The sequence below is a fragment of the Equus caballus genome, chromosome 1 (assembly GCF_041296265.1).
Source record: "Equus caballus isolate H_3958 breed thoroughbred chromosome 1, TB-T2T, whole genome shotgun sequence".
In the NCBI taxonomy this organism is placed as follows: domain Eukaryota; kingdom Metazoa; phylum Chordata; class Mammalia; order Perissodactyla; family Equidae; genus Equus; species Equus caballus.
The window spans coordinates 178,626,798-178,653,567 of record NC_091684.1 but is presented as its reverse complement, the minus strand read 5'-3'; the positions used below and the strand labels follow the sequence as shown (position 1 = coordinate 178,653,567).

At 35.8% G+C, this 26,770-nt stretch overlaps 1 long non-coding RNA gene across 1 annotated transcript in view; it reads right to left on the bottom strand.

The window, feature by feature from the left end:
• Nucleotides 1-1,396: 1,396 nt before the first annotated feature.
• The window catches only part of LOC111772490 (uncharacterized), a 95,565-nt gene continuing 70,191 nt past the window's right edge, over nucleotides 1,397-26,770 (bottom strand). The window contains exon 6 of the long non-coding RNA XR_011440908.1: nucleotides 1,397-1,777. This is a non-coding gene — a long non-coding RNA (uncharacterized lncRNA). The remainder of the gene's footprint in view (nucleotides 1,778-26,770) is intronic.

The window sequence follows — 26,770 nt, the reverse complement described above, 5'->3', positions numbered from 1 at the left end:
TGAATTAAAAAGATATGGAGTCCATTTTGAGAAATTCAATTTCATCAACTGGAAACTGAAAGCATCTCCAATGCTACATATACACTGAAGCCTTCATGCCCCATTTGCACTACTCCTACTGAATCCCATAATAAGTTTCTACCTATTGAGTCCAAATAAATGGCAGCTATCAAATCTTCTATTTTTAACTGATCTTTAAAATCGCTTTATCTCTTGTATTTTATCCTTATAAAATATCCTAAATCCTTAAGACTATTAATTAATAGATGTGTTTTCTACCAAATAAGTTATAAGTAGCATTAATTTAAAAGTAGGAGCCAGAAATAGAGAAATTCAACAGTCATCAAAATATGCTTCTACAAAAAGTATTCTATCCAGAGGTAGGATAGATGACCCCAGAAAAAAAATATATAACCCCAATAGATATTTTCCTCTGAAACTCTCATCTCTTAACTGTTTGTCATTCCCTAAATAGACTGTCCATATTCACACTCAGGGTTTTTTTTAATGAAATTGTCCATCTATATGAAATGCCTTGTCCAATATTCTTTACCTAGTATATACAATGCATCCTCCAAGCTCTAACTCGAAGGATCACTTTAGTGATCAAAAATCTTGTCATAGAGAAATAAATACTCCTGCCTCTTCCACAGTATACACTTCCAGCATAGCAGTATCACATATCATTTATTTATTTGCCTGTTTCCTCCGCTATAGGATAGGGACGGCCCTGTAGTATATTATTTGTCTCTGTGTACATCCCAATATTTAATATATTGACTAACACATAACAAGTATGATAAAATACCTGTTGAATAAACAAATGAAAATGGACCTTATTGATAGGGTTGTATATTTCTTTGCTTCCTATGAAAATTACATCAGATATGAAATTTAGCTACAGACAACCCTGCCAGTGATTTCTTCTTTTACATATTTCACAAAAATTTATACTTTTACTCTAACAGTCCTATAGAAAAGTATTTCATTATGTCAGTTTCCCACTTGTTTATTGTTAATGAATAAAATTGCACAGAAATTGTATTATGTGTCTGCATGATGAGAAAGATAACGTTTCTCCCCTTATTTTACGGCAATATAGAAGAATTCAACAAAAAGGTTATTTTCTGTTGGCCCAGACTGAGATTGATAAACATGGAACTGGAAAGACGATGTAACAGACATTTCAGAATCCACCTTCTTTCAGAAGCTTCTGTGGGTGGGGGAGGAAAGGAAGCGCATCCCACAAATACCTGTGTGTAGACACACACATATTCACACCTTGTCATCACTGACATCCACACCTGTAGGATCATAGCCATCGAGACATCAGGAAATACAGCCACAGTCTCTCAGTATATCTTGCTGCCTGTCAAAGTATTTCCTTGCATAATTCTTTTACAGGAAATAAAAAATCCTCTATGTATTTATTTTTGCTATTTTAGTGGACCTGGGAAGAAAATTCCAGACGATCTTGGTAAAGTGAGCTGGCAAAATCCAATATAAATATACTAACAAACCAAAGCAAATATTTTCAATTGTAAATTATGCCACATCCAGGGAAATCGCATAGTCCACAGATGTTGCAAATTTACTAATAACACGTCCAATCCCAACAGTCTGGGTATCTTCAATTGTTTGTTTGTTTGTTTGTTTGTTTTACCAGAAACAATCCTACTGGCCAAGTGCCACTGTTTTCTCTCCTGAATTGAGGTCTGTAAAGTCTTGCATTACTTCCCAAGAAAGATACGACATTCCTGTTCATTTTCTCGATTTGCTGTAATAAGAGAGAAAAAAAGGTTCAATTAAATAACCTCCCATGTAGATGTTTGTTCTCCATTAAGGTGTATGTAATGATTATCTTGAGCCAGAGTAAAAATAGTTCTGATCTCCTCAGGAATGTATATAATCATATATATATATATATATATATATAAAATAGTCTAAAAATGAGATAGTTACACTTAATATGCCCTACCTTTTTTTCAAATAGACATTAAAATGATCTAACATGTTATCTGAAATTCTACTATAGGATATTTTACTAAAAAAAATCAATTTTCTGTAATGTTTGTTTATACTGTAAAATTACCAAGAAGCAAAACATTTCTAAGGTGACATTAGAACGCTGTAAGTCGCATCTGTGCAAAGATCAAAGATTTCTCTTTTTTACTAATCCTCTGAAATTATTTCAATCATGATATTGACATAATAGCAGTTATACCAAAATTGATAAAGTATGGCTGCAATTTGGATCTTGTAATAATAAAATTGCCCTGTGCCTTTCTGACATACAGGTAAATTATTACACAATCTTATGTTTCCCTCTAAAACATATAAATACATGTATTCTCATGTGAAAAAAAAGAAAAGCACATTCCATCATGTCAAAGTACACTCATATCTTTAAGATTCTTAAAGTTTTGCAAAACCAAAAGTCATCTGATTATTACACTTTCAGTGACCAGAACTATATAATCCTCAAACTTCTAAACAGTAATGTGCTTCTTTTTAAACCTAAAATAAATTAAATTAATTGACTAAGGTGTATAAACAGAGCAAGCTTATATCAAACCTACAAAATTTGAATTAACTGTAACCAAATTATAATCTGATACTAATTGGATTTTTAATTTCAATGACATTTAATCTTTAGTTCACATAACAGGTAGTGATAAAAATTCAGGTATATATGAAAGTATGGTTAAAGATATTGTTCTGAATGAAAGAATGCAATGCAAATAACAGTTATCAAGACACTTCTGTGAATGTCTTTTTATATAGCAAGCTGCTGAAGAAATTTCACTATATTATGAGAGCATTCTCTAAAGAATACATTGAATGGTGTTCTCTTTTATGAGATTCTGTAGTTTGTGATCTTTTACTGGATCACCAGTTTTGGTTCTTTTTGCTAGTGCTTCTGCCCCATTTTTTGCATCACTATGTAATAGATGGGGGCCCGGCCCGATGGCGTAGTGGTTAAGTTCACACACTCTGCTTCCATGGCCCAGAGTTCATAGGTTCGGATCCCTGGCGCAGTCCTAGCACTGCTCATCAAGTCACACTGTGGCAACACATAAAATAGAGGAATAATATTGGCACAGATGTTAGCTCAGTGACAATCTTCCTCGAGCAAAAAGAGGAAGGTTGGCAACAGACGTTAGCTCAGGGCCAATTTTCCTCACACACACACACACAAATATATATATCTATATAATAGACAAGAAGGTCTGATCACAAGCTCAGGTGTGCAAGAAATATAACTTTAATTTTCCATAACTTACTATTTTCTATATAGACGTTTTCCACCTGAGGTTACCCAGCGTTACCCAGTCTATTTTGGAGTTTTCCAGCTATTTCACGGTTTTCTATCATTTCAAGGCCTCAATACTATACATTGGCTTGCATCAATCCTCTGCAGAGTTTAAGAGTAATACAAGACTAGGGCTTGTGGGGAAGGCATTTAATCCTAGGTTGTTGTCATCTACTCGCTAAGATATACATCCCCTCACGAGTAAGCAGTAGAAGTAATGGTTAAGAATACAGGCAAGTGGCTTAATCTCTTGTGTTTTAGTTTCTTCCTCGGTAAAATGGAAATAACAAAGTCTACATAATAGTGTTGTTGCGAAGTACCTGTGAGCACATAGAAAATGCTTAGAATACTTGGCAACTGTCAAGTAAACAATAAATGTGAGCTATTGATAGTTATTATCCCACCCTGTAGTAAATCTTCAATCCGCTCAAGTTGCTAACAGGTTCCTAGTCCTAATTCCACATTGTCCACATTCATTTTCTGGTCCTAGCCACTTATATATATCCCACATTCTTGAATACAAGGCTTCTTGGATTGTGCTTTCTCTTAGCTATGTCTGTATCCTTCTTGGACACAGAAAACATTTGAAATTCTAAGATTGTCTCAGTCTGACCTTCCTAGACACATCAAGTATCCATTTCTACTCTGTTGTCTGTTGTCACATTTTGTTTGGTAAAGGAAAAAGGTTGAGACCAGGACCATTTTGGTAGTTTGGCTAGTGTGAAGAAAAGGATCAAGGCAAAGTCCCCTTTTTCAAACATGCACCCCCCAAATGACTCATCTACTCCCTTCATCTCCCTTCATGCTCTCCCACTTTGTTTGCCAAAAGGCAATGGAAATTTTATTTGATCTGAAAGGGAGGGAGGCAGGGAGGTAATTTTCTCTGAATAGATATTGCATTTTCTTTCAAATTTATTGTTTGTGGGATGAACTTTATGCCCTGAGTTTTTCGTGGCTTAAGTACCTGAAGGTCAAAAGTACCATGTTCCTATATCTCTAAAGAGGCTTCAGATGCTCAAAGTCTGTAATGACTCTTTTTTTCTTTTCTTTTGAAGACTGGCACCTGAGTTAACAACTGTTGCCAATCTTTTTTTTTTTTTTAAAAAGATTTCATTATCTTTCCTTTTTCTCCCCAAAGTCCCACAGTACGTAGTTGTATATTCTTAGTTGTGGGTCCTTCTAGTTGTAGCACGTGGGATGCCACCTCAGCATGGCTTGATGAGCGGTGCCATGTCTGCACCCAGGATTCGAACTGACGAAACACTGGGCTGCCTGCAGTGGAGCGCTCGAACTTCACCACTCAGCCACGGGGCTGGCCCCGATCTTCTTTTTTTTTCTGCTTTATGTCCCCAAATCCCCCCGGTACATAGCTGCATATCTTAGTTGGAGGTCCTTTCAGTTGTGGCATGTGTAATGACTCTTTTGAGGCAATGTCTCACAACCCTACATGGGACAAGGGGGAGTACATTTCCAGGTAGCGAAAACTCCTGGGGGAAACACAATATATTAAAATATTATCCTGCCAGATACAATATGAAAGTAACACTACTGCTCTTTTATTTGTGTTAAAGAAAATATGTAAGAATTAAGATATACTTTAACCCACTTCAAATCTCTATTTCAGGATATCTCTAACCAGTGACTGATTTTCAGAACTTATATAAACTCGAGGAGGCCATATGCTGTTATATAAAATACTTTCAAAACTCTTAAAGTTGTAAATATATAAAAAATGTGATTCAGTAAAAATAAAAATGAAGTCTCATTTCCAAACACTAAATTCTGTTTTTACAAAGGAAATATAAAAAGTCAATAAGCCACAGATTGTGTGTTATATTTGCTTTAATATATACATCGAAATCTATGAGAAAAACAAAATTGAAACCATGGTGGCTCTTCTTTAATAAGAATTATTCTAAGATTTTTAAGTAAAAATGGCTCAACTTTGGCAATATTAGGCCTGCAGAACCACAAGACTTTCATAATCAATGTTGCCCTATAACTCTTTAAATTATGATATACTTTAAGTATGTTAGCATATCTTCTAGAAGGGATATGAGAAAGATGCAATACTTTTAGCAATTAGTGTCAAACACTGAGAATGACAGCAAAACAAGGCAAAAGAATCTCTTTCTCTAAGGTAAAAATAAAACTTTAATGTAAGTTGTTTTTTTCCTCTATGTAGAAAAAAGGTTTTATGTGATTTTTTTTAAATTTGAAGTAAAGTCTAGCTTAAAACTATGGATATTTTTTTAATGCATGCCAGAAAGAAATGACAACCTGAATGCAAAAGAAAAAAATTTGGATTCAAAAACTATTTTAGAACCTTGTGTTGCAAGGACCATAAAACTGTTTGATTCAAAGTTTTGTTATAAAAATATAAGCTATATGAGGACATGAGCCTTGTCTAACATTTCCCCACTGTATCTTCACTTCTCAGAATATGGAATAGAATATGAAAATCAGTCCATAAATTCTTGTTGAATTAAAGAAAATGTATCATTTTATCCTCACTACATATTTGTTACAAACGAAACCTCATTTTCGCCTATTTCATAAACAGAGATGATGACTGATTTTTTTTCAAATAACACACAGCCATTTAGTCACAGACATGAAATGTTATCCAGTCCTAATTTAGTTGTATTCTTTCTTTGAGAGCAGAGCAAGATTTCTGAAGTTACTAAAGGCATATTTATGTCATTGAATGACTTGAAACTGTTCTTTTTATTCCATACAAACCTTGGAATTTTGCCATATTCAGAAATAATGATTTTTTTTGTTTTGCTTTAAATCTATGTATATTGAAGGACAACCATTATTTCTTCCTAAGCAGTTGTCCATCCGTCTATTCATCCATCCATCCTTTTCATCTTAATATCCCTCAGCACCAAAATAAGGATTCATACAAACAAAATAAAGCAGATAGAGTCGAAACCATTACGATAAATAGCCAAACTTTCTCTACTTTGTGCTTAAAAAGCACTACAACTTTGTCATGCCTTTAAACTTTTCATGGTATGAAATTACTATGTCACATTGGTTTAGCGGTAAGAGGACCAGCAAAGTCTCAACAATTTGACCATTTCCTATCCTCACACCACTCTACATGATTTTTCAAGCAATTCCCTTCTTACTTTATCAGGACAGTTTGATTAGGTAATTCCCTCAATCTACAATTGCAGGATTTCATTCATTCCTGGTAGAAGAGGGAAGCACTTTAAGAAGAATCAAGCCAAAGCAAAACTGATTTAGCAGTGAGCTCAAGATTGCGAAGGAAAGTAAAGCCATGTTGAATGAGAAAGAGTTAAAGGAATCAAAGGAAAATTCTAAGCACGAGGCAAGGTCATGGTCTCTAAACATTTGAAAGGTTGTAAGTTCCAAGAAGGACTATATTTGCACTAGGGATAGAACTAGCACTGTGGATGGAAGGTTAAGGGTACATGGCCCAGTTGAATATGAGGAAGTCAGAGCTATTCAAATACAGAATGGGTTACACAACTCAGCCCATGTGGAAATCTTCACCATTTTTTGTCACTGGACTTATCCAAGTGTAGGTTAGAAAACCACTTGGTGGGGTTGATGTAATCCGATTCAATCATTTCATTAAGATTTGGATTTCATGACCTTTAAAGTCCATTCCAACCCTGAGATTCATTGAAGTCCTGAAACCCACTCCACTGGGAGTGCTGCCTGCCAAATTAATCTTTGCATGAAAGGCAGAAAATGATGTCAATTGTTGCAGCTGCTGTGAGTCAGCTGGAAACTGCTCGACAAAGGCAAAGTTCAACCTAGTTACCAAACCCCGACTAATTTTAAATGATTTTAGCTTTCTTAGATGGTTCCAGAATTACACACTCAATTAATGCTGTTGATTTCAGCCAAGTCTCCACAAAAAGAAGTGGAATGTAAGGCAAATATTCAGATGAATCAAACCAAAGAAACTAGATCTTTCAGTTTGAATGCTATCTTCAGTGATCCTAAAAACTCAGACCAAAAAGATCTCACCATTCAGGACATACAGGGTTGAACTGGAAAGTAGGAGCTCCTGGTTCTAGTCCCTACCATATTTCACAACATTTGTAAGAAAAGAGGTCTCAGAGTCAGACAGATCTAAATTTGAATACTGGTTTAACCATTACCAGCTATGGGGCCTTGGGGGGAGATAGATATGTCTGAATCTCAATAGTCTCATCTATAGTAAGAACAAGAGCAACTCCTACTTATTGAGAGCCTGCTATGTGCCTGTCACTGTTCTAGAGCTTCAGAGGCATCCTTATAATTTTTGGAGAATTTCTATAAGATGGGCATTGTTATTCACATTTTGGAAATGAAGAAAATGAATTTTAAAGAGGTAAAGTAACTCCCCCAGGCCACATAATTGGCAGGATTTTTATCAAGTTGGACAGAACCTTTTTGCATTTCATGGTAAATTCTGGCCAATGTGATATAAAAAATGTGCTATAGCTCTTCCAAGAGGATTTCTTTGATGGTTGGGCCAGGCCCTTCCTGGGTCCTGCCTCCTTCTGCAGTCTAGAAGATGTCTGTGATGGCTAGAGCTCTAGTAACTGTCTGGGGCCACACCTAGGGATGAGGAAGTCAGGAACTGAAGAGAGTGTGGGTCCCTGATAATTTTGTGGAACCTCCATATCTATCTTAAGCAGTTCATAAATGAAGTTCTCTAACATGAGAGAGAAATACATTTCTCTCAGTTTAAACATTGTAGGACATTATTAATTTGAGTTTTAGTTAAATGTTGCTGTACCTGATCCTAAGTGATATATCACACATCCAAATAAATTCTGTGTCCGGGTCAGAGGCTCACACCGGGGCATAGTATGAGAGAGGTTTGATTAAACAAAGTGCGGAAGCTAGAAAGCCATATAGCAACTGAGAATCACTATAGGTTATTAAGTAGCAGAGCATGGCAAAATTTTGGACAGTGTAACTAAGACGTAGTATATATATAAAATAAGTTGGAGTTGAAGGCAAAACTTTGTGTTAATAAATTAGAATACTGACAAATCAATCCTTACTGTGATGATGCTCTAGAACCAGACAATAAATAATAAACCAGTCATAATTTCATACCGGAGGGCAAGAAGCTCATCCTTTGTGTAACCCATTCTTTAAATAATTGTGCCCTATTCTTCTATGTGTCATGATTGCTATTTATGATCAAGTCCTAAGGCTGATGGAAGACACAGTAATTAAAATGCATGATCCCTGCCCTCTAATGAAAAAGACTTAAAATTAAACAAATACACAGAAATGAATGCTGTGATGGAAATATGCACAAGATAACTTGGAAGCCCAGAGAAGCACTTCCTACATGGATTATGGGGAGGCATGACAATAAAGACTTGTGAAAAGACATGGCAGTTGACCTGAGTCCTCAGCAATACACAGGACTTAACCAGGCATGGAAAGAGCAGAGAGACACTCTAGACAGTGTAAACAGGATGTACAAATGTACAGAATCGACACCTTGGCAAATTTGGTCTGGTGAATGAAGTGGCATAGAGGGAGATGAGATTGGAGATATGAGGAAAGGTCCAGATACTGAAAGACTAATTACTTTGGCCAGAAGAGCTTATATTTTATCTTTAAAGCATCAGAGGTTTTTAATGAGCACTGAAATGATCAAGCATACTTTTCAAGATCACTCTGGCAAGAGTTTGCAGGACAGATTGGAGGTGACAAGACTAGTTGCAGGAAAACCAGTTTGAGGCTATTGATGTAACTGGATAAAAGGAATTCTGAGAAATAGACTGAAAGCAGTTGTATCGTAGATGTAATTGAAGGACACTTTGGAGGTATTTAAAAGAACTGAGAAGGGTCTCCTAGAAGCCATTTGGTTCCATTGTGAGAATTTCAGGGGTATATGAAAGCAGATCCCAGACTAACGTGAGCAGGTGACTAAATGAGCAATGCAGAAGTAGAGACGAGTGCAGGCTACATTATAGCTCCTTTTCCATCAAAGCCAAGTTTCTAGAATTGGAGCAAAATTTAAAAAGATGTTCCAAGAAGGAAAACAGGAGGGATGTGCTTTTTCCTAAAGAGGAAAGAACTGAGGACGTTTATATTCTCGTGGAGATGAGGGAATCCTGGAGGGATGTGAATAGGGCCAGCCTGATGGCACAGCGGTTAAGTTCTCACATTCAGCTTCAGCGGCCCCGGGTTCACCAGTTCGGATCCTAGGTATGGACCTACTCACTGCTTGTCAAGCCATGCTGTGGCAGGAGTCCCACATGTAAAGTAGAGGAAGATGGACATGGATGTGAGCTCAGGGCTAGTCTTCTTCAGCAAAAAGGGGAGAATTGGTGGTAGATGTTAGCTCAGGGCTAACCTTCCTCAAAAAAAAAAAAAAAAAAAGATGATGAGGGATGAGAATAATAATTAAGTAAAGACCATGAGGAGTTAGGTCACCCCTAGGTTGACGACAGCAAACCTTCAAACTCAACACACAAGAGTGAAGGTAGGAGGCAATTCATAAAGAAATTGCCAGTATTTTTCATAAAGGCAAACACTGACAACGCCGTCAGATCAACAGTAGGAAAATGAGGACAGACTGTGAGAGATTAACACCTGTAAAGAAAAGCCTCAGGATTAAACCCCAGAAATTAAGAATGGTGTCCTCAGGATGCAGTTGTTACAATGGTGAAGCTAGCACATTTTCCATCGTTGTATCCTCTGTGCCTCACACCGTAACAGCAGCAAGCAGTCACAAGTCACTCCTATTTGGATATCTGAGTGGAGAGTGTAACATGAGCCTCCTACCTTCTCCAATATGTGTCACCATCTTCTCAGTATACGTAAGTGTGGGCTTTCTCTGTGCTACTGTCCTTTTTTTTTCCCCCTGCTTTATCTCCCCAACCCCCCCCCCCCCCCCCGGTACATAGTTGTATATCTTAGTTGCAGGTCCTTCTAGTTGTGGGATGTGGGACACCGCCTCAACGTGGCCTGATGAGCGGTGCCATATGCGGGCCCGGGATCTGAACCCTGGGCCGCTGCAGCAGAGCGCGCGAACTTAACCACTTGGCCACGGAGCCGGCCCCTGTGCTACTTTCTATAATAAAAGTCTACAGCTTTCTGAAGGTGCTAGAGATGCAACAGAGGCTAGATTCTCTGAGGAAATGGTCATTTATTTATTGGCTCACTCAAAAATCGTTTAGTGGGCTCTACTATATACCAGGCGTGGTATTAGAACTGGAAATGCAAAAGTCAAGTCACAATGTTTGTTTTCTATCTAGAGCTTCCAAAGAAGACTCTAACCAGCCGTGAATGGGGAGTGTGAAATAGCTCCTCCAAGCCAACAGAAATTGAGCTGGATCTCACAATAGCATAAATTGTTTATAGCAGTGCTTCTTAAAGTTAAATGTGCACATACTTGAGGATCACGCCAAAATGCAGACAGCGATTCAGTAGGTCCAGGGTGGGGTACAAGAGTCTGCATTTGAACAAGCCCCCAGGTGATTCCAATTCTGCTGGTCCATGCCATACTTTGAGTATCAAGGAGTCACAGTAATTTAATATAGGTGATGTTAACTTGGACATGTATTTAGGAGTTTTGTTTCTAAAAGTGTTTTCTTCATAATGTTCAATCTTTTTGCTACAATCTTTTTCAGTGCCTTGGATTGTTTGTTCTCTGCTGCAATAGTTAATTGCTGTCTCAATTGGGAAGACTACATTTGGATATATTCTTCAAAATAAGATGTACCATAAATAACTGATGACCATCAGTATTCAAACATTTTTTAGTGTATTTTGACTCTAAATACTGTATAACTTAGTTCCTTCAAGAAAAATTCTCAATGATCTATTTTCTCATTATTAAAGCCTTATTTCATTAGGATTGGAGAGAGGACATAAATGCTTCCTTATTTTCTCCTGACAACTAAATTGTTCTACCTTTTCAGCATTTAATTGGAATGATCTCAATTATCATTGGAGTAATAACTTTGTTACTATCACTCTGTAAAAACTAGACTAGATAAAACTGAAGAAAACTCTTCTATATTTAAGGAATATATCTACAATTTCTGAAAACCATCAAGAAGCTTACAATTAGCACTCTAAAATTCTGCACACTGAACAAAACAAAACAAAGAAACAAACAAAACCAGGAGCCACTATTACAAACTCAACTACTGATACTCCATATGATAATCCTTAGACTGAAAATATTGGTATAAGAATCTGCTTAATTCTCTGCCCCTATAGCCCTCTAAATCTAAACTAGAATTACCAACCCACCCCTGAATATTCAGTTGCCTGACTCCCATCTTTTTAGAACAAGACCCAGTGAAGAAAGCCCTAGGTCAGTATTTAGCTTTAAACCCTCTTGACCGTTGGTTTGCCCTAATTTTAATAGCAGATTCGCTGGTTGCCGGGTGCCTTAGTCTTTATCAGATACTTCCGGACACTGAAGGGTTGAATTTCCTAACCCTTAATGTGAGTCTCCTCTGGATTAGATCCATAACATCTACTCCTAGATCATCAAAGTTGCAATCTCTTCTCTTCCCTGTAGACATTCTTGATTTGAACTTCAATTGAATTTTTGTCTAATCCTCACAATCTGCCGGCATTTTCCATCACAGACTAAATTTATCAGTTTACATTTATTTTTAATAAATACTAATGCCTGAATTATCCACATTCTGTTATAAATTATTTACTTAATACTATGGATATGCCTAGGTTTCTAATCTTGACCCTTCCAGCATATTCATTCCCCTTGTCACAAAATCTATCCCATCCCTCTGTCATTTCATTCCTGATTCTAAAACTAAGGTCCCTCCTTTTTCATTCCTGCAAAAAAAAATTTATTGAGCACCTACTATGTCGTAGGAACTATCCTATAAATAGGGATACAGAAGAAAGATTCCATCTGTGCAGAGCTTATTTTTAAAATACTATGATTCATTCTATCAGACATGCATATAAATTAAAACATCTTTGAACTTTATTCCAACTATATTTTATTCTTCATTTTGAAAAGTTCAAGAATAAATCATTTTAAATCCATCATTTGTTAGAAGTCTAATTATAATTTTCTAATATACAGTCTTAGATTTCTGTAAAATGAATGCGTTTAAAATCCTTATATGTTTATCTACCTATTTTACCTACAAAGAGAATAGTTTATAATCATCTTAGAATCCTAGATTGGAGTTTTTTAAAAGTATTCAAAAGTACGTAATTTAACATCCCTGCCCAAATAAGGAATATGTTGCACAGTGTCTGTGTACATCTTTTCTCATATGTTCAGGAATTGGGAGTTTCTTATTACACAAGGCAAGCTCACGTCGCTGCTTCTTTAATTGGTACCACTCCATGTTCAGAATTAACAAAGGAAAATATTGTCATAAGACAACTTTCAAATATTTGAATACGACCATCCTGTCTCTCCTTAATTCCTCTTCTCCAACTTGAAGAGCTCCAATTTGTGGCAGGGTTTACAGATCCTTCACCATCCTGATCCCTGTCCTCTGCATGCAAACCACTTGCAATCTTTCTCTAAAAAGTGTAGCTCGCTTAATAGAATGAGATAATCCAGATAGACCAACACAAAGCACCACAAAAACTCCTGAGACCTGGATAATCTAAAAGTGCAAAGGCGTCACATCTTGAGTTCATGCTGAACTCATGGAAACTAAATCTTTTTCTACATGAAGTACAAGCCAGATATCTCTATATCTTGAACTAAATAAACCAATTCTTTATGCTAAATAAACTAAACTATATTTGTCCTTGTTAATTTTTTATTGTTAGTTTCAACCGAATATTCCAGGTCTAGGGAGATTGAAACTTGACTCAATCAGCTATGTTATTAACTACCTCACCCAATTTTTTTCTGTCTGAAAATATGATAAGCTTGTCATATATGACTTCACCCAAATAACTGATAACATTACTCAATAGTATGAAGGCAGAAGACAGAGCCTTGTGGCACTCCCAGATGGCAGCAAGCCATTAATCTTTTTCTTTTCTATTTGTCCCCTTTGTAAGTATTTTCTTATGAAGCTAACGCATGTGTGCTATAAAATTTAAACAATACAGAAATGAATAAAGTAGAAACGGAAGTACTCTTATTGCAATCCTACTCTCCAGAAGTAACAACTGTTAATATTTTGGTACATATACATCTATCCAGATAGATCTATCTATCTCTAATTTTACATGTTTGTAATTTTTTTCAGAAGTGGGTGAACACAGTAAATATTGTTCTGCAACTTTTTTTTCATTTGAATTATCATTGACCTATATTTTACACACCCACACATTTCAAGCCACCTTATTCTCTTTAACAATTGCATTATTTGCCATCTTATATTTGTACCACAATTTGTTTAACTATTCTCTTTCTTATTATCCTACTTTACTTAAAGTTTTTGCTGTTATAAAATATATTACAATGTATATTTATTATAATGTACAAATTTGGAGAGCATTAATGAGAGAATTTCTGTACAATTCATTCCTTAAAGTATAATTGCTGGTAAAAAATTATGAACATTTTCAGATTTAAATAGATACTTGCCAAATTGTCCTCCAAAAAATGATGCTGAATTATACCTCAACTGATGTTAAATTACTATATCCACTTGCTTACATTTTTGTCCCAAAATGAGCATAATCAATCTTTCAATTTGTGTCACTGTGATAGGTAAAAGTTTATCTCAATTTATTTAGAGGTTTTGTGTTTATTAGTGAATTTGTGTTTTAATACTTGGCAGTCATTTAAATTTCTTCTTTAAGTTGTCAGATTCTGTCTTTCCATGTTTTCCTATTGGGTTGCCTTTTGTAACTGATTGAGCTCTTTGAATCACAGAAGTCTTACGTTTGTGACACATTTCCCCAATTTTCCATACTGTCTTGCTTCATTTTTGTTGTTGCTGTTGTCATATAGAATTTTTAATTGTCATATAGTTAAATTTTTAACTTTCAAAAGTCACTTCTGAGTTTCACATTACCCCTTGATAAGCCTCTCCTGCTACACAAGGATTAAGGAAAAACATTTTCTTCCAATAATTTATGATTTCACTGTATATAAGTAAATGTTTAACTAACTTGAAATTCGTGTTGGTGTAGCGAACTTAAAGAGCCATCTTCTTTGTTCTCAAATGCCTAGTTAGTTGCCACACTGTCATTTAATGAATATATTATTCTACACTAATTATGAGGTGAAACCTATATCTTTCTAAATCCCCATTTATACTTGGATCTATATCATGACTTTCTATTTCATTTGACTTGCAAGTATTATGCTGTTTTAAATACATTAGGAAGCAATATATATTTTTACTTTCTCTCTCTATTTTTAGGATTTCCTATAAATCATTAATAGTTACCAATTATTTATCAGTACCATTTTAGTAATAGTAATATTGGGTATTAATATTAGAAATTTTAAGGTAATATATTCTCATTAAAAGAAAAATAGAGAAAAGCAGAAGAATACTGGAAGGAAAACTAACAGTTAGTTTATGACCATTCTTCTAGCTTCCTAAATGTGTGAAGACTTGATCAAATTCTTTCAACAGTAATTCAAGGAACTTAAAGGAATACCAGATCTGACCAAGGCTACTCTCTACCGAACCAAGCAACTGTAGTTCATGGGAAAGAGTTATTATCAAATAATGTGTAACCACTATTGATGAGATGTCTACCACCGAAACTTGGAAACTAGATCCATAAATTTGAAGACCTCTGAGACTAGCTAGGCATAAAACTTAAAGGACTCCAGTGCTGATTAATTCTTTAAACTGAAATCGTTGGCACCATCCCAATCTCATCACTCATTACTGTGTGCATCCCAAGTGTAGACTGAGAAGATTCCAATACTAAAGGCATAAACACAAAAACACATGATGTTCCTTAACTCTCCTTTTCTTTCATTTGTAGCTCCACATTGGATATATAAAATGGATGAAGTCATTTATAAAATGAAAATCAAAATCTTTTCCTCTGCATATGATTTGGCTTCATTATAATGAATGGATATGAGATGTCATCTCTCCAAACAAGAAACCAAGGTAAAATTTGTACTTTTACAAAATAAAGTATCAAGTTTTCCCATAAAATCTATAATGTATGAATTCTTCCACTTAATTAAGTATAAAAAATACCTGTTATATAGCACTCCCCAGTGATCTCAAGCAACAGTTTTTCATTATCCAGGTATTGGCAAGCTCCTAAATGAAACTACTGATTTTTAAGAAAGGTAATATAAAGCTGTTCATCTCAAATCTAGATGACCATAGAATCCTTTAAGGACTTTTAAAACAACAAACAAAGAGACGTCTCAGGCTTGCCACTGGAGATTCTGATTTACTACGGGTAGCATGTGGCATTGAGTCAATGCTTTTAAAAAGTATTTCGAGTGATTTATGATAATTTTCTAAACCATATGTATGTTTTTCACCCATTTCTGCAGAATTTACAACATAGGCTTTTAAACCACCAACATTCAATTATCTGGGGAGATAATTTTAAATACGTATAACTGGGTTGCATTCCAGATACAGTGATTCAGAACATTGAGAAGGACCCGAGAATTCTCATTATTGCAAACTCACTAAGTTTCAGTCATACTAACTCTAATACTAAGAAGCATCATTGATACTAAACAGCATCATTGAAGTAGAAATGCAGAGATAGACTGATTACAGTAAAAGTCCTGGATTTTTATTTATTCTACACTTAGTTCAAGCAAAACAATATTATCCATCATCAAGGAAATCAATGCTGTTAATTATAACTTTATTGGTGCTGTGGTTTTGTTTCTATCTAATTTGAGGATTTGGTATGGATATATAATTTTCAAAGAACTAAAACTTAAGCCATTTATACTTAGTTGTTGATTTTAAAATATTTATATACAATTACAGTAAAATTAATCTAAGATGACGTTGAGAATTTATAAGAGATTGTTTTCCTTAAAAAGCAGTTTTTGATTGACAATCTAATCTTTGATTGTCGATTGACTATTTCTACAATGAAGCCACTAAGAAAACAGACATTTATCCAAGGAGTTAAAGTATCATCTGTCATTGCCTTCCAGGATGTGATGGTTAACTTTATGTGTCAACTTGGATGGGATACACGACCCAGATTTTTGGTCAAACACTAGTCTAGATGCTGCCTGAAGGTGAGAGTAACTTTTGAATAAGTAGACTTTTAGTAAAGCAGATTATCTTCCAACATATAGGTGAGCCTCAAATAATCAGTCAAAGGCCTTAAGAGAAAAAAGACTGACCTCCCCAGAGGAAGAGAGAATTCTGCTTGCAGTCTCCCTTTGGACTTGAGTTGCAACTTCAACTTTTCCCTGGGTCTCCAGGTTTCCAGACTACCTGACAGGTTTTGGCTTGTCAGTCTCAACAATCATATACGCCAATTCTTTATATATACGTATACGTTACAAAGTAATCAATTTATTGTTTTGGGGTTCGGGTTCCAGGTAAGATGAAGTAAGCACACCTCCCTGTCTCCTGAATACAGCTATAAGATCTGTACAGACAACATAGGACAGACTTTTCAGAACTCTAAAAAATGGATAACAACAGGCAGATCAGAGAACACAAGAATATTAATGCAACCAGATGCCAAGAAATGAGGACTGTGGTACGAACAGAACTCAAAGACAATGCAGAAATCTCTTTATTTCTTTCTCTGTTCTTTCATGCTCCAGCCCCAGGAAACCCATGGCAAAAGTAACAGTGGTAGCCACAGGAGCCCAAAAGAGTCAAAATTCTGAGGGAGGGGAACCTTCCTCTCCATTTTTTGGAGTGGTTCCAACTAGGTGGGGTCAGCCCTCACTACTTTTTTTCTTTCTGTCCTCACATCACTTGGTCCTGATTGTAGGCTCAGAAATGGAAGTGGGTGACAGAATAGAGTAATTAGAATACCAATGTTCTGGCCTGAGCACTAAAATGGAAACCCCCAGGGGACTGGAAAGTTCCAGGGTGATGACAGACAAGAAAGAACTCAAAGAAACAACCCAAAATGTTGACTATGAACTTCAGGGCTCATTCCCAGCTGCCAAAGTGTGGATCTGATCCTAATTAATATACCAAATGCTTTGAAAACTGGATTGATGGGAGACCACCATCCAGGTTCCAAACTGAGTACTGGGTGGTACAGCCAGAAAAAAATCCATAAAGCACTACAAAAGCTTCAAAAACTGAACTATTAGAAACACAGTCCACAGAAGACTAGGTGGAACTTGTTGCCTGAACATAAGCAAGTTGATTTTCTGCTAAAATGTAAGTATCAATACTCTGAATAGGATTAAACAAGACCCAGAGTCTCATAACATATTTAAAATGTTCAGGATACAATCCAAAATTGATTGGCATATGAAGAGCCAGGAAAACCTCAACTCATGTGGGAAAAAACATACAACAGATGCCAACATTGAGATAACACAGATGTTGGAATAATCTGACAAAGACTTTAAAGCAGCCACTACAAAATGCTTGAATTAGCAATCTTGAACACTCTTATAACAAATTTTAAAATAGAAAGCCTTGCAAAAGCAATACAAGATGTAAAGAAGAACCAAAAGGAAACTTTAGAAGTTTCAATAACTTCTAAAATGCCATAACTGGAGGAAAAAGCTCAGTGAATGGACTCAATAGCAGAATGAAGATGACAGATGAGAGTCAGTAAACTTGAAGATACATCGACAGAAGTTATTCAGTCTGAACAATACAGAGAAAAAAGTTTTAACAAAGGGCAGAGCCACAGAGAATATGGGACAGAAAAAAATGTTTTAACATCTGTGTCATCAGAGTTACAGAAAGAGAGAAGAAACTGCACAGCTGAAAACACATTTGAAGGTATAATAGCCAAAAAATATCTCAAGTTAAGCAAAAGCTCTCTCTAGATTCAAGAAGCTGAGTGAAACTAAAATAGGATAAACCTAAAGAAATCCATGTCCATATGTATTATAATCAAACCATTGTACACTAAAGACAAAAAAAATCTTGAAAACAGCCAGAGAAAACAGTGTATTACCTACAGGACAATGACTCAAATAATGGAGATTTCTCATCAGAAACTGTGCAGGCCAAAAGAAAATTGCACGTTTTTAAAGTTCTGAAAGAAAAGAACCGTCAGTCCAGAATTCTACATCCAGTGAAAATATCCTTCAGGAACAAAGGTGAAACAAAGATATTCTCAATTTATGTAGATATAGTGCATAAGCAAACTATAGCCTAAATTGGAGGCAATAAGGTAGCAAGATCTCCACGTTCCAATTGAAGTGGTAAAATACTGATTCTAAGTAAACTGTGAAAAGTTAAGTGTATTTTGTAATCACCAGAGCAACCACTAAAAAAAAAAATTGAGATATACAGTCAAAATCACAAAAGATAAATTAAAACAAATGCTAAAAACATGTTTAAATACCCCAAAAGAAGGCAAGAAAAATAAAATAGAGAATGAAAACCAGGAGGAACAAACATAAAACAAACAATAAAGTGAGAGACCTAAGTCCAAACATATCAAAATTCCCATTACATTTAAATGATCTAAACATGCAATTAAAAGACAGATTGTCAGAATGGACAAAAAAACACGACCCATCCATATGCTGTCTTTTAAAAACTCCCTTCAAATATAATAACATAGGAGGATTAAAAGTAAAAGAATGGGGCCAGCCCTGGTGGCCTAGTGGTTAAGTTTGGCACACTCCACTTTAATGACCTGGGTTTGGTTCCTGGGTGCAAACATACACTACTCATCTGTCAGTGGCCTTGCTGTGGTGGTGGCCCACATACAAAAAGAGGACAACTGGCAACAGACGTCAGCTCAGGGAAATCTTCCTCAGTAAAAAAAATAAATAAAGCAATAAATAAATAAAAGCAAAAGAATGGAAAAATATACTACCAAACACTAATCAAAGGTAGTTGGAGTGGCTAGCTTAAAATCAGACAAAGTAATCTTTACAGCAAAGAAATTTTCAGGAATAACAAGGGGCATTACATAGTGATAAAAGCTTGAGTTCACCAAGAAGATATACCAATCCTAAATGTTTATGCATCTAACAACAGAACTACAAGCAAAAACTGATGGAATTAAAAGAAGAAATAGATAAATCCACAATTATAGTTAGAGATTTCAACACTTCCCTCTCAGTGAAATATAGACAGAAATTCAGTAGGGATATAGAAGTTCTAAACAATGCCATCAACATATTGGGTCAAATTGACGTTTATAGAACCCTCCACCCAACAACAGCAGAATCCTTCTCAGTATCATCCTTATGATGATATCTTATATCTCATGATGATACCTCCTGGGTATCATATTTATCTCACTATACATCCTTCTCAGTATCTTTTTGTTGTTGCTCTTGAGGAAAATTGGCCCTGAGCTAACATCTGTTGCCAATCTTCCTCTGTTTGCTTGAGGAAGATTGTACCCAAGCTAACACCTGTACCAATCTTCCTCTATTTTGTGTGTGGGAACCGCCACAGCATGGCCTGATGAAGAGTGTGTAGGTCCACACTTGGGATCTGAACCCACAGATCCCAGGTCACCAAAGCAGAACATATGAACTTAACCACGACACCTCCAGGCAGGCCCCTCAGTATCATGTCATGACTTATCTTACATAGATGTTATAACTTCAGTCTGGCTGTATACCTCTCACACATGTTCTCTCCTGTTAGAGACTGAGGATTTCAGCTACACATTTCTCAACTGAGTGAGACCCCAGGGAGTGTCTTAGCTACCATTCTCCTCTAACTTAAACCACTTTCTTTCACTCCAGCTCACAAAACTTCTACATCTACTAGGAACATCCAGTACCAGATAAAGAAAAGGTGAGAGGAGCATATAGAAATAGATATTGTATTTTCCTCCATAATTTTATTTTAAATGCGTTTAATTTTAAAATATATTTCAGAACTGTATATAAAACATATAAGTAAATTACAAAAACAATGATAACTGTCGGATTTTACAAATAGAATCTTGTCAGTGTCTTAGAAGACTCCTGTGTGTCCCTCCTTAATTACCTTTCTCTCCCTCGTCACTAGAAATGACCATTATTCTGATTTTTATGTTTTGCTACTTATGAATCCCTAAATAATTGTTTTATTTTTCCAGATCCTCAATTGTATGAAATCATCATACAGAAACTATCATATTGCACCTATCCTTTTGGCTTTCTTCTTTCACTCAATATTACGTATATGTTCATCCATATTAGGAGATGTACCATAAAGTATCCTATTTTATGAATAGATCAAAATGTTAAAATTCTACTATTGACAGACATTTGTGTTGTTTCCAGTTGGGGGTTATAAAAAAGGCCACTATGAACACGTGATACACACATAAGGTTTTTTCTAGAGTATACAAATAGAAGTGGGATTGCTAAGTCATAGGATACACACATCTTTAATTTTCCTAGATAATGCCAAACCTGTTTTCCACAGTGGTTGCACCAGCTTTCAATCCACCAATATAGTGTGCACGTTCCCATTGCTTCACATTCTTGCCGACACTTGGTATTTCTGACAATTTAACTTCTGCTAATTTGATGCATATATTATAATAGCTCATTGTGATCTAAACTCACATCTTCCTGTTTATCAATAAGGTTGAGAATCTTTTTATATGTTTATTAGCTCTTTACACTTCTCTCCTGTCACTTAATACCGTTTAGAATTCTTTTGGAATTTTGGGTTCCACCCTCCCTCTTTCCCTAGCAGTTTGTCTGAGAATAAAACTTGTCATTGATGTTGGCTTTCAGATCTCTGTAGCCATTTAATATCACCTCCAAAAGTTCATGAAATAGTGGCATCCCTAAGAGGCACCAAGTGTTCCCCACCTCACCAACATATCTGTTTTCACACCACTATGCAAGTTCCTCCAGAACTAATGGAGAATCACATTCCAACTGAACACCACCTCATTCATTGCACCTCATTCCATTACGCCTTTAGTTCTGAAGAAGGCATTAGGATTTGAAGCACTCTGTAGAGTAAATGTCTTGGACATTGAAGGTCCATGGAAATAATTCATCAGCTACCCTCATCCCCTCATTTTAGAGAGGAAGGAATAAAGACTATGAAACGTAAACAGAACCAGATTTAGAATGTAGGATTATTTCTTTTAATGATCTCTTCCAAAATTCTAGATAAAAATAGAAAGATTGTTTCTGCAATTATGAAAATAACATATATTCATATAGGAAATTTAAACAATAAGAAATTATACAAAGAAGAAAATAAAATTCATCCAACTTCCCACAAACGAAAGTAACTACTGTGTATTTCCCTGAAATAAACAACTTGACATCTTTCTCTCTCTCTCTTACTCTGTCTCTTCCTCAGTCATTACTTGGCATTTATTTTATTTCTAACTCTTTATTGTAAACAATATTGTAATAAATATCCTTTGTGATATATAATCCCCACATTTATTTAATGTTTTCCTTATGGTAAATTCCTAGGAGACAATTGGTGTTAAAACACATTCTTATTTTAGTAGTTTACTCCCATCAACTTCCCTACAGGAAGTACCAATTTACCATAAGAGAGCTAGTTTCCTCAGGCCCTTACCTACATTGGATACTATCAATCTTTTTAACATTTGCCAATCCGACAAGAAAAAATGTGATAGATCATTGTTTTATGTGTATTTCCTTGAATACCAGTTATGTTGACATACCACAGTATGTGAAAATGTGTCTCTCCTGACATGCTTTAGCAGTCGGAATTAGACATGAGATACAACGCAGCCAATTAGTAACTTCTACCCAGGATAATGAACACTGGGGGAGCAACGTAAAAATAATGGGTCAGTTAGAGATTCTATGAAGCATGTACCAAGGAGTTGAGAGGCTAATAGCATGGCATAAAGGAAATGTTAAAAGATGTGGAGTCCAGCAGCATATCAGGTAATTGTCCAATGTCATCAGGGCCAGCAGTGTCACATGCCCAGTGACAACTATGACAATGGTGATAATCAACATGAAGTAAATACATACATCAAATACTTCCTGTAACAAGTCCTGGTTCTCATCCTTCTTGTTGATTATGTGAGCCACCTGATACTTTTATCATCATAAATTAAGCAGCATCAATTTTCATTTGCACCTCTCCTTCACGGTTAGCTCCACAATTTTCTTTCCTTCTACCTATTTCCAGACCTTCTACCATCTGATCATATAATTGTTACCTTTTTGAACTAAAACATAAAGCAATGAAAAAATCTTCACTGCTTTCTCATTAATTTGTATAACAAAATTTCAGGCATAATTTTCAGACAGATATTTGGTGAATTTGCTTTAGGAAATTATATTTAAACAAGTAAGAGATTAGGTCTAGACTCGCATATGCCTGGAGAATTCTAGATTTGCATTGCAATTTTATTTTCATTTTAAAAGGAAAAGTATGATTAACTAAAAAAGTAAATTTTTTACTTTCATAACCAGTTGATGAAGAAACATGGAAGCATTAGTTATAACATGTGCCACTCACCACTACACACACATGTTGAAAGCTGCAAGGGCATTGCTGTACTAGGAAGACAAGCATATAACTTTATTGAAAGTAAGTTGTTCTCAATAATATTATCAACTACCAAATGTCAGAAACTTTGAAGAAAGAAGAAAATGAGTGATTTTTCAATTAAAACCGCACATGAAGCAAAATAATTTGCAAGTTTAATTTGACACTTACAGACATCTGGAGAAACATTTGGTAAATTTAGAGACATTCCACTGGATGTTTTAGAACTCCTTACTACATATTTCTCCCATTAGACCCAAAGACAAATCATTATTTAAAACGACATCATTTTTCTCCCAGTAATTTAAACTAAAATCTAACTTTTAATAACATTTAACTGTACTTTACGTTTGTAATAGCCATTATCTCTTGGTATGTACAAAATTCCAGAAAGTTATATCAACTAGATATAAAGGCAAATTGGCTTTACTCATTAACATCCTAATTACCATGCCCAATTAACCTTGGGCTTATTTTCGTGATTTGCTTTGGCTAATGGAAGGTGAGTGGATGTGACATGTGACCGAGCAGAAGCTTTGAGGGTGTGAAAGGTTGGACGCACTAGCTCTCTTATTTATACCATGAGAACTGCATGGCCAAATAGGGACTGCTTCTTCTGCTTAAATCCCCAATTAAAAAAGACACATGGAAAAAGAGCAGAGTCGTCACTGACCAACAGTAGCCTGAAGCTAATGTGCAATGAGTGCAACCAATGTAACTTTTTGTTATAGCAATCGAATTTGAGAGATGTTTGTTATACATCATAACTTAATGCAAGCTGACCAATACACATGATACCAGTCCTCACTGTGATCCACCCTACCTCATCAGATCAGATAATTCTGTGTATTATGTATTACTTAAAAAACTAATAATAATGAGAGAGCAAGCTTCTTAATCCCAGAATTCCCAGCAGAATTCTGTTATTTATTGTAACTGGAACAACCTAAGTCATCTACTAGGCCTGAGTTAGGTTAGGAGTGTAGAACGAGGTACTTAGTTTAGCCTACATCCTCCACTCCTGGAGTCGAGGGTGCAAGCAGTTTCTCTAAAACCGCAAAGATCACTGAATGGAAATTGAGGGCTATTGGAAACTGAGAAGGGGAAATAGTCAGAAGACAGTTAACAAATATTTGTTCCACTATGAAATAAGATATTTTTTAGTGCTCCCTCATAAATAATATTGAAACTTTTAAAGAAAATGTATGCATAGTTTATATTCAAAGATATTTAAAACATGGACAGAAATATAAATTTAGATTACTGGTCATTAAATGACCATCTGTATTATGACTGCAGTAATTTCAATAAGAGTAAAGAGTAAAACTTCATAACGGCAGGATCATATATAGCATTCAAACAATATAAGTGAATTTGAGGATTAATTAAAAAAGGAAAATACTGATGAGTTTAAAAGATATTCCATTTTGGGGGGCCAGCCCTAGTGGTCTAGTGGTTAAATTCAGCACTTTCCACTTTGGTGGCCCAGCTGCAGTTTGGTTCCTGGGTGTGGACCTATACCACTCTGTTAGCAGCCATGCTGTGCCAGTGGCCCACATGCTAAAAAATAGAGGAAGATTGGCATGGATGTTAGGTCAAGACAGATCTTCCTTGGCCAAAAAAGGAAAAAAATGACATTCCTTTTTTATTTCCACTACACACTTACCTACTAAAGAGTTACATGATCAGTTTGAGAGAGAAATCACTGGAAAATATTCTTTACCCAGTCAGAAGGTTATGAAGGAAATCTAGATACTTGTATACATATTTGAGTCTGTGGTGCATTTCAAATTAACTAATAGACATAGCTAACAGAGAACATTTCATCACTTGTATCTTCAAAATATATATCGTCTTACCTCAAAATTAAATACACATCTGTCATGCAGTATGTCTATTTCACTTCGTTTATCAATATTAACCAGAACAAGAATGCATATGTCTTGTTCTATTCTTAAATTTACTAGAGATTTTTGACTATATTTAACTGTTCACATGAAAATGGATAAGAGCTGGCCCAGTGGCCGAGTGTTTAAGTTCGTGCGCTCCGCTGCAGGCAGCCCAGTGTTTCATTGGTTCGAATCCTGGGCGCAGACGTGGCACTGCTCATCAAGCCATGTTGAGGCAGTGTCCCACATGCCACAATTAGAAGGACCCACAACGAAGAATATGCAACTGTGTACCGGGGGGCTTTGGAGAGAAAAAGGAAAAAAATAAAATCTTTAAAAAAGAAAAAAAAAAAAGAAAATGGATAAGTATAAAAATCAGACAGGAGGGTAGCAAAGCATATTAGATAAAGTTAAGGAACTGAAGGTGCCTTAGGAATGGATAAATGCTAATTCAGATGAGGTGCCCTTAAGATTGGAGAGGGAGAGAAACGTAGGTGGTAGAAGAGTAGGTGCCTTACTCCCCTACAGGAATTAGAAGCTGAGAATAATCACTTTGATAGGAAGAATTTGAAAGTTACTTTTCTTTTATAATATGCCACATCAAACTCTTTCCCCTCTTTCTATAGGAGTTTATGAAAAATTTTCAGAAAAAAAAAATGGAGTCAAACCAATGACATTTAGTTGTTGTATATTCCTAAAAGCTTAGAATGGTGAAGAAATCTATAGGTAGAAAAACTGAAAGAAGAATGTCATTATCATAGCTTTTAAGGATATCTGTTTTTCTATCTTTATTACATAGGAGAAAACTGAAAAAGAATTTGATTGTGAAAATGACTTTCCATCCTTAAAAAACTGCCCTTCAATGAAATTATTAGTAAAACTGGGCCCAACTGCATCATCTCCTGTGAGCATACAGCTGCATCAACAAGGCTTTTTTTCTGTTTTGACAAAGCAAAAGAAACATTCTTAGGCATGAGGTGGCAAAGGGAGGGCAAGTAATTTTGTTGTAGTTTTTTTTTCCATTTCTGGATTAGGTGAACTCACAAAAATGAAATGACAGATGCAATAAGTAATATATGCCCATCATTGTTGATGCTGCTATAATGACTTTAAGAGGTTACCATGCTATATAATTAAGCTTGTAGTCACGCTTGCCTGAAGTCGGCTCTCATAACTGGAACTATAAGCAGGAATCAGAAATCTCTTGGCTTCCCTTCCCTTGTAAACATTGCTCCGTCTTTACCATCCTTCTCCTCCAGAAGCCTTCTTTTCTGGCCTCATTAAGAAAAGGATTTATGCAAGGCTTTACCTTCAGGCAGGTGGATTCTCACTTGAGACTAGGGCGGCTGCATTGCACAACTCCAAGGGTTAGAATTCGAAATGTAGCAAAAGCCAGGATGCAGATTTTTTGAATTTCCTAGATTTCCAGAAGGCACTATTCACATAGAAAACAATGTGAATGCTGCCCCTTGGGGTTGAGGGGCACACTGGTATTGCTTGGGGCATACTATATGATCCCCTCAAAACTTTGGGGCCCAAAGAAATACAGGGCCTGCAAAACCCTTGTTTCACCACCACCTCCTTCTAACATTACAAATAATAAAGTCTAGGATAAGGGCAGAAGTCACTGGCAAAATTCTACCTGCTAAATCTGACTCCTTTCTCTCTTTTACACTGTGGCTACTGCTTTGGGGAAACAGTTGATAAAGTTATATATGAACAAACTAACAAACAAAAAAACAGATCATTCTGCTTACGTACAATGGCAAATTGATAGATTATGTTAACCGTGTAAAGAGATCTTAGATAGTCAAAGAACTGGGAATTGTAGACTAGAAAATGACCACGTTGCTCTGTAGCTGCAATTTACAGATGAGAAAACTGAAGCCAAGATACGATCAGAGATCATAGACTAAGAGTCTAGGTGTCTAATCAGATTCACCCAGAAAAGCTCTTCTTCTATTTTATTTAAAAATGCTTCCATGTAAGAGGCATTCTTCACAAAGATTTCCATTTTCCAGCATGACACTGTCTTCTGC